This window comes from Ctenocephalides felis, unplaced genomic scaffold (assembly GCF_003426905.1).
Source record: "Ctenocephalides felis isolate EL2017-DRISC unplaced genomic scaffold, ASM342690v1 CF-g0.4_SCAFFOLD_01886, whole genome shotgun sequence".
In the NCBI taxonomy this organism is placed as follows: domain Eukaryota; kingdom Metazoa; phylum Arthropoda; class Insecta; order Siphonaptera; family Pulicidae; genus Ctenocephalides; species Ctenocephalides felis.
In genome coordinates, this window is record NW_020538040.1 from 52,631,622 (window position 1) to 52,641,522 (window position 9,901).

Sequence of the window (9,901 nt, forward strand, 5' to 3'; positions counted from 1 at the left end):
TTCAAAATTGTGGGTTAAAACATGGACAATTCTTTTATACTTTTTAGCTATAAAACTAATCAGCGCTAGTCGTTATCGAGTTTCATAGAATGGTACAACGAAGGGTGAAAAATGTCACACACTTATACTTTTCCAAAATTTAGTTTGGTTCGATTCAGAATGACTTGTGAACATAAAACTAGCTAATCGGATTTTCTGGTCAACAAACTCCTTCTTCGTCTCTGCAAAGGTAACAATACATGTATGGGTCCTACACCAATGATAAAATTTTTGTTCCTACTTTAAGAAAGTTAATTTTATTTTACACGTATATTATTCTAAACGTACAAAGAATATTTTTTAAATATCATTATTTTTCACATTATATTTCTAATTATAATGCATGCTCTTTTGCAAAGCTAGCCTAATTTTCTCATTAATAAAGCTCTACAAGCTTAAGCACTGAGAACTAGAAAGTTTGCGCGTTTTCAAAGCCCAGCGTCTATGTAATATGTTATAACTATTCAACAATTTGCAAATTTGAGCACTTTGCAAGTTCGCAACGGTTCGTACGTCTCAGACACTTTGCAACATTGCAAAATATCTTTAGTCAGTAGTCATTTGATGTTAACTCTTCTCGTACGCAATAATTTTTGAGACTGATCGCACCTACATTGTAATGTTTATTAACTTCCCGTAGGGTAAGTTATAGTAATCGTCCAAAAATCGGAATCAAAAATTTTTACATTTCTCGACGTTTTGAATGTTTCTGAACATTTTGGCATACCTCAGAAAAAATGGATGTGTGTGTGTGTGTGTGTGTGTGTGTGTGTGTGTGTGTGTGTTTTGTATGTCCGCGTTTTTTCGTCCACGTTTTCGGGCGCACGGATCAACCGATTTGAATGGTTTAAAAAACATTCGATTCCTATTGATAGGGAGATGTGCTGATTAGTTTTTGGCAAAGGCAGGTCCAGCCGTTACGGAGATATGGAGCAAAGAGTGCAAAAAATAGAAAGCGAGTTTTTGAGAGAACGGATCAACCGATTTGAATGGTTTAAAAAACATTCGATTCCTATTGATAGGGAGATGTGCTGATTAGTTTTTGGCAAAGGTAGGCCCAGAGGTTTCGGAGATACAGAGCTAAATTTAAAAAAAATGGCTGTTTTTGAGAGAACTAAGCGTCCGATTTAAATGATTCAAAGAACTTTCTGCTTTTTTCAACAAAATAATTAATTTTGGAAAAAAAAATTTTTTGTTTCTAATTTTTTTTTCAAAATTTTTTTTTTGTAATTTTGGATTAAAAATTCAAAAAATCACCCAAGCTAAGCACAGTCTAAGCGCCACTCTGGTACAAATGTTTACCCAAGTGCGTTTAGACTGTTTGTGTACTGGAGCACTTTTCCAATTTTGTGAAAATTATTGAAAAATGTGAAAATGCCGCCAAGATGAGCACAGTATAAGTGAAAATGTCGCACAGAATTATTTGCAAATGCGTTTAGACTGTGACTATGCGGGAGCACTTTTTCAATTTTGTGTAAATTTGGCAACTATTTTTTTTTTGAATTTGATTCGAAATGAAATGACGATTGTTAATGTTCTGGAGATGATAAATTGATTTATTTATAATTAACTTTCCATAGGGTAAGTAATCGCAAAAAAATCGAAAATGAAAATTTTTATATATCTTTTACGTTTCAGAGGTTTCTGAATATGTTGGCATACCTTGGAGAAAATTGATGTATGTGTGTGTGTGTGTGCGTGCATGTGTGTGTGTTCGGATACTAATTTTCGTCGGGAACACGGATTTCGGGAACACGGATGAAGCAATTTGAATAATTCAAAAAATATTCTAGCCGTTCCGAAGATATGGGGCAAAAAGGGCCAAAAACGGTAACTCAGTTTTTAAGAGATTTGTATAGTTCAAAAAACATTTTACTTGTATTAACAAGATGAAGATTTGATCAAATTTTCATGAAGATAGGTCTAGCGATTTCGGAGATTTAGTAAAAAAAACTAAAAAAAATAACGTTTGGCGGTCAACAATAATCATTAGACATTAGACATATGCATATCAAATTATCAGATATTTTATTGAGATTTTAACAATAAGTATAAGTTTTGTTTACATTCCTATAGGTTCCGTACCAATGTTTTTCCGTTAGACAGCGACGCGGCGCTTACGCGCTTTATATTTTGTCTCTATGCTGTTAAAGCAGTACGATTGCTTTGAAAAAAAGTTCAGATCTTCCAAAATATATCAAAATGAAGATAACATTTTTTCCAAAAAAAAATTTTTATAAAAAAAATTGTTTAAAATTTTTTTAAAAAAAAAAAAATTTTTTCAAAAAAAAGTTATTTTTTGTCCAATTTAAAATTTCTAAAAAATCTTATTTTTTCGAAGTAAAATTTTTTGCAAAAATGTTAATCGTTTTTAAAAAAATAATAATTTTTGGCACGGGAAGTTCCAGCAATTTGCCTTAAGGCACGATGCCTTAATTGCCTTAAGACAGAATTCCACTTACAGCTAGTTACATTTGCGACGCAACAGTCGAGTAAGATGATAAAAGATACCTGTACATATATATATATATATATATATATATATATATATATATATATATATATATATATATATATATATGAGTGAGTTCTTGAGGGCGATACATCAAACAAAGAAAAGGCAAAGATTTATAAAATAATCTTTAATTCCAAACGTTTCGACATTCAATTTAATGTCATCATCAGTGGATCTAAAAACATATATTTTTTAATTATTTATTTAATTCTAGTCTCTATTACCTTTCCTATCTTTTATATTTTGTTTGTTGTTAAGTATTGCTGTTTGTTAATTTTTCTCTTATTGTATAGTTACTATACCAATCCACATATATTATAATTACCTAGATATACCAATTTTCATACTGTTTTTAGATCCACTGATGATGACATTAAATTGAATGTCGAAACGTTAGGAATTAAAGATTATTTTATAAATCTTTGCCTTTTCTTTGTTTGATGTATCGCCCTCAAGAACTCACTCATATATTTCAACATCAAAATTAACTACTAAATCATATATAAAAAATCAGGACTTGTTTATCAAATATATATATATATATATATATATATATATATTTGATAAACAAGTCCTGATTTTTTCAATAAATTGACATGTTTCTTTTCCAAAAAATAAATCCAATAAATAAAAAATCAATTTGTTTTTTTGTATATGTTTAACTACGACGTTTCGAAACTATATACGATTCCTCATCAGGTTTCTCTCAAATATTGATATATAGATCCATATAACTGTCCATATCACTAATTTTTTGTTGGAAAAATTTTAATACCTTTGTTTTACCGTAAAATATTGGAATTTTGTGCTGTTTAATTCGATCTTATGTACAAAAATAATTTCGTCCTGAGGGATCATTTTACATAAATTTTTCCTACGTTTGTGTTTACATACTCATATCTACCACCATTTCATATGCATAACATTTGCTATCGACATTTCTCTCATACAATCTCTCGAGTTTCTGATCAGTTATAATAGAAACAAATTATAATAGAAATAAAATTAAATAATAATTTTTCATATGTTAGTTTTGGAGACAAATTGATTTTTAAATTGCCCACCCTGTAAATTGCAAACAGATGTTTTGCGCTAAACCCGTTACAAAAGTTATTCAATCCATTGTTTAGCTCTTAACTCAAAATCTGGATAAAAAACATTGAAATAAATCATAGGAAACTATTTTAATATTTGAACTTATGTGAGGTATTCGTCACGTCTAACATCTACTGTCATTACTTTCTATTCTGTATTATAATTATTTGTTTAATTATTTATTTATATATAATTAGTCTGTAATCAATTAGTTCTACCATATACATAAAACACACCGATTAATAAAGTGTTCCAATAAACATATAAATTGTAGGTGTGCTATTGTATTTCCTACAATAATATTATATGACGGCAATATTAAAGTCTATTCATATTTAGTTATTGTAATTTATATTTGAATATATATTAGCTATCATAATTTGTGATATCATGGTTTAGTCGTTTTATGTGTCGATAGAGGAAAATAAAATTTATGGACATTCAACTGCATCTGGCAGTTCAAATGGTTATTTACCTGGTTATTCATCTATTATATATATATACATATATATATATATATATATATATATGCGTGTGTGTATGTTAGTATACTTGTGTTGTACTTCGAACAAGAAATTCAAATAAAATATGTACCTATACATTATTCAAATAAATTCCGAAACTACGGAAGTTCCAGTTTCAAGTGAATTTCTTTTAAGATGCACGATATTTTTTAGAAAATAACCTAAATAAATATTTTATTAATGAAAGTCTGTTTCAAAAACTAATAGAATGAATTACACTAAAAAGTTTAAAATGATAAAACTCGAAATTTAAGTAAATTATTTTTACCTCCGATTGTGAAGAGACTTACCAATAAATAAAATATGATTTTATTCAATTTAATTTTTATCAAAAATTTAAGTATGGTTGTTGAAAAATACTTTTCGCAATTATTCGCAAGGTGTTTTTTTGTTTTTTAATATTATACTATTTTATTTGATGCGCTACTTTAAAATTTTAGAAAATTATTGGTTTATCATATTAATTTTCGTTATCAGAATAGTATAATGAAATGTAAATTTAATTTTGTAAAGTCTTTTCGTTTTTTTTTACGTGAAAACCGATTTATACTACTTGAGCATCGGGTTTTTCCAAACGCGGGTTTGATCTCTGTATCTTGTGGTTCTCGGACGCTCAACCACTACTTCGCGTAACCTCAGGAAAACTTATATAAAATTCAATAAACTCGGAAATATTCTCGGACATATCTAAGTGAGAAACAGAAGGTAGGGTAGGGCGGGGCTAGTTGAGCATAGGGGCAAGTTGAGCAATCGAAATATCTCGAAAACTATTCACCGTTCGTTTAGGCATTATATGGTGGAAAGATAGAGGTTTGGGATAAATAAACATCCCGCGATCGCTAGTGGCCGCTGGACAAATGAGTGAGGCTCACGGGCGTTTTGTTTATTTTGAGACCAAAAAGTAAAAAAGTAATTCATCACGAGTTTTCGTCTGGTTTAGTCAAATATTATTTATTTTTAATCAGGTAAATGTTATTCTTTCATATAATTATAGTACTTTTAATATACACAGAGATTCTGGGTGTATTTCTCACGGTTTTTTTTTAAACTCACTTTTATTCTGAAATTTCAAGTTGGGGTTAGTTGAGCATAGTCGCTAAATTGTTCTGTCACTAAGACAATTACCATTAACTTCCAGAAATTAATTATTATTTTTAAGATTTAAGCTAGGTCTATGAGCAATAATATAGAGAAATAATGATTTTAAACAAAAATACTGAATATAATGGTAAAATAATTCCTAAGATACGATATTGATTTGTTGATTCTACTTTTGGTTAATTATTCAAAGAAAATTACTATAAGTTTTGTTTTCTCTGTCAATAAAGACTATAAATATAGAACTGGTTATTAAAAACTTATTTTATTTCATTACTAATCGACATTGAACCTATAATTTCATTATGCTTTCTTAGTGCTCAACTTGCCCCACCTATGGGGTACATTGAGCATACTTGACTTTTTGCATTTAAACAGCTGTAGCTTCCAAATTTTACTTACTACCAAAAATTAGTATTAACACTTTTGTTAAGCGATAAACAAAAAATCCATTAAGCCATATAGCAATTTATTGAGACTTTTCATTGAGGAGCTACATCAGTTTAAGTAAAAATTAGCTCAACTAGCCCCGCCCTACCCTATGTGATGTTTTGTATGTATTCGAGACGTGCTGATGCTGGGATGCAATTAATCAAAGTTTTCCAGAGAACAAATTAACAGAACATACGCAGACGATGTCAGAAGTAGAATTTTGAAAAAAAAACAGTTTTTAGTGATTCAGGGGGAAGTCCCCAAGTGGCGGACACCTAAGGTTATTTATAAATAAATTAAAGAGTATTTTACGAAATGTTTATTAAATTATGATTTATGTTAGATAACAAAGTTAAAACTCAAACTCAATTGAAAAAACGCAATCTTAGCTAAAAAAGAATTAATACTATCAATCAAACTTTGCTATAAAAAAATATGATTTTACAACGTGGCACCTAGTACCGGACATTTCAAAATAACCTGCATTGATCACATATGTAGCCATCTCCACACTTTGGAATATTTGCACATATGTTTTTGACGAGTATTCTTAGACATTGCAAAAAAATCACTATTTATCCACCCTTTTGGCTGAGCTACACCAATGCTCTCAGCTGGAGCATTCATCATAACATTTTCATTCTTTGACTAGGAAATACGAAGAATGGGGGTATTTAGTGACCGTTAGCACTCATACAGAACAAAATTAAATAATTGGAATAAATTACGTAAATTCTCACAAGAAATATCAATACGTTTACTCTTCGGCATTAAGGGACGATTTAGTGTCCGGTACTAAGGAAAAGACATTTTCGTTCATTTGATGGCACCTACTAAAATTGGTTAAAATATCTAATGACATTCTACCATTTTACGGATAACAATCAAGTACAACTTTTATCTTTGCATACCACTCAAATGTAAATGCATAAATATGCTAGAATTACTTCCATTGATATTTAGGTGACGCCGTGATTTTGTGCCTAAAACAGCAAAGGGTTGCTACCGCCGTGGCCGTATGCATCACAGGTAAGTGTTGGCGCGTGATCCTACACCTGTGTGCCTCCCGCGCCCCTTTCACTTGTATTTTGAAATGAAAAGATTTAGACTCGCTTAAATAATACGAGTTAAACAGAGTGTCCGGTCCTTGGTGCGGTCTGTCGTTACGGGACTTCTCCCTATATATATACACTATATTGAAAAAGGTCAAGGTTGAATTAGAAAAAAGTCAAAATAAAAAAATTCTTTATTCTATTAAACTTTTCGGCACTTAATGTGTGTCATCATTCAGTATTAAATCAGGAAAAACACTAAAAAATATAAAATTTATTAAACACTAAACTTGGTAATGTCACTAATCTATCTAGTTTAAAAAAATACTCTTAAGTCTGAACTATATAATTTAAGCATTGAACTTGTATTTATAACAATTTTTCACATTTTTGTTTTAGTTTCTAAACTTCATTTTTATTTTCCACTGAATGAAGGCTAGGGCTATAGACGAAAAAGCATGGGTTTTAGAATAAATTCTCCTAAATATCAAAATATTAGAATATAGATAAAAAGTATGTTTTATTTTAAAAATAGCCCATTTCAGACAGTGCGATTTAAAATGACACTATTTTTTCCTGAATTGAGTTGGAGTCAAAAAACTTTGTTCACTGATCTGCCCTAAGGTAGTAACTAATTACTTACCCATTACCCCTACTACCCATTATTATTACATATATACTAATCTAAAATTTAAGAAAATTCAAAAAAATACTTTTTAGAAAAGTATACGTTTTGGCAATAGTTTTTGCATTTATTCAGTGGAAACTAAAAATAAAATAGTGCTAAGCTTTGTGTAATCTGATGAAGTGCAGATATTTGAAGTGGCAGAAATAAACGATACTACCCATTATTATTACATATATACTAATCTAAAATTTATGAAAATTCAAAAAATATTTTTTAGAAAAGTATACGTTTTGGCAATAGTTTTTGCATTTATTCAGTGGAAACTAATAATAAAATAGTGCCACATTACTAGGCTTTGTACAAGCTGATGAAGTGCAGATATTGGAAGTGACAAAAATAAACTGTCACAAGATATATATAGCATATAATTCATCACAAATATTGTCAATGATATATTACACAGAAACCATAAAATACAAACATTAGCAATAACTAGCTGAACCTAAATATAACTTGATTAATTGCTTCCAATAAAAAAATTTGGTTATAAATACCCCTATGTTGATTTCAATCAATTCTCCCTAATCTGTTCCAGGTCATCGTATCATAAATTACGATTAATAATAAAACCTACATGTCCGTGAGATATCATTATGATCAATTTCCCAAAATAACAATCAGGCGTTTTTCACGGTCGGCTGTCGAATCGTGCGTGATTAATAACAAAGACGGCTGCTACGTCGACTGCTACGTCGGCTCCACGACATCGAGCGAGCGGTGCAGCACGCGCCGCGTAGCAGCCAGCGATCGCGGATGTGCTACGCGCAATTTCCGAGCACACAGAACAGCGCATTGTCCCGGAATCAGTGCATGCACATGCAAACAAAGCGACGGTAATCAAATTCTGTACTTCATTTGATTGTCCACAAAATGCGGCATGATTTTAAGGACAATCGGAAAACAAATTTGGATGCAAACGCTGTTTCAACAAAAATTCAATCTCTATATAAAAAAAATATTTTCACGTTCATTTTAAGGCTGAACAAATTTTCAAATTAAATATAAAGCTTTTTATACTACGTTCATTTTAAGGTTAAACAAATTTTTAAATTAAATATACTATGCTTTTTATACTATGATGGATATTCAGGAAACAAAAACGTATTATATAAGTGATTTTTTCAAAGACTAACTACAACCAAATTCAACTATCTATGAGCGGGCGCAGTTAACTCGTACGTCACACTCCAAAATTTTCGATATTTTACCAAATAATTATTGCATTTTCCATGAGATGAATCATAAATCTTTATTGTACAACATTTTCAAGATAACAAATATCAATATTTACTACATTTATGCGTTATAATAATTGTAGCAATGTTTTGAAATAAAATTAAGTGCTGTTTGTTGGATCACTCATGTGATTGAGGGATGCTGTTTGGTTACCTGGAGCAGAACGGTTCATAAGATAGAAACACTGATTCTTGATTTGATGTTGATAATTTTTGGTTGACAATTTTTACAATTGAATCATTTATTTGATAACTCTTTGGTTATCGATAAGCAAAGACTACATTTTTCTAAGGAACTGAACATTAAGACTGACTAAGCCTGACTCCAAGTCTGACTAAGCCTGACTCCAAATTTGACTAAGCCTGACTCCCAATTTGACTAAGCCTGACTCCCAATTTGACTAAGCCTGACTCCCAATTTGACTAAGCCTGACTCCCAATTTGACTAAGCCTGACTCCCAATTTGACTAAGCCTGACTCCCAATTTGACTAAGCCTGACTCCCAATTTGACTAAGCCTGACTCCAAATTTGACTAAGCCTGACTCCAAATTTGACTAAGCCTGACTCCAAATTTGACTAAGCCTGACTCCAAATTTGACTAAGCCTGACTCCAAATTTGACTAAGCCTGACTCTAAGTCTAACATTATACATCATAATTCTTAAATTATTCTTATAGACTAAATAATTGTACGCAATACGTGATACCTACATGTAAAAGCAAGAACGCAAAAAACATTAGCGAGAACAATAAATAATAAATCATGATTACAGAATAATTTATATATATATATATATATATATATATATATATATATTTAGTTTAGTTTTACAGGAATCTAACCATTTAACTGTGATTGACGAATACAGTCGACATGAAAAAGTGGCAGAATTTTGCATATTGACGAGTATATTCGTCGTGCGTACAAAACACTCATCATGTCCTATTTAAATTTAAAGTTTTTGAAAATGTATTTTAAAATGTAAAGTTGTTTAGAATAGTATTTGGAATTTTTCATTACCACAGTTGCATAAAGTTTATGAAATGTACAAATAGCATTCTTATTCAATAATAGATAAGATCTAGCCAAAATACCACTTTCTACTATTTATATTGAAAATAGTTTTTGCTTTTCTTTAAAAGCTATTCTTACTTTATTATATCTACTTGTATATTAGTTCATTAAATTTTATCCGATTTTACTTTAATACTTTTGTAGTATA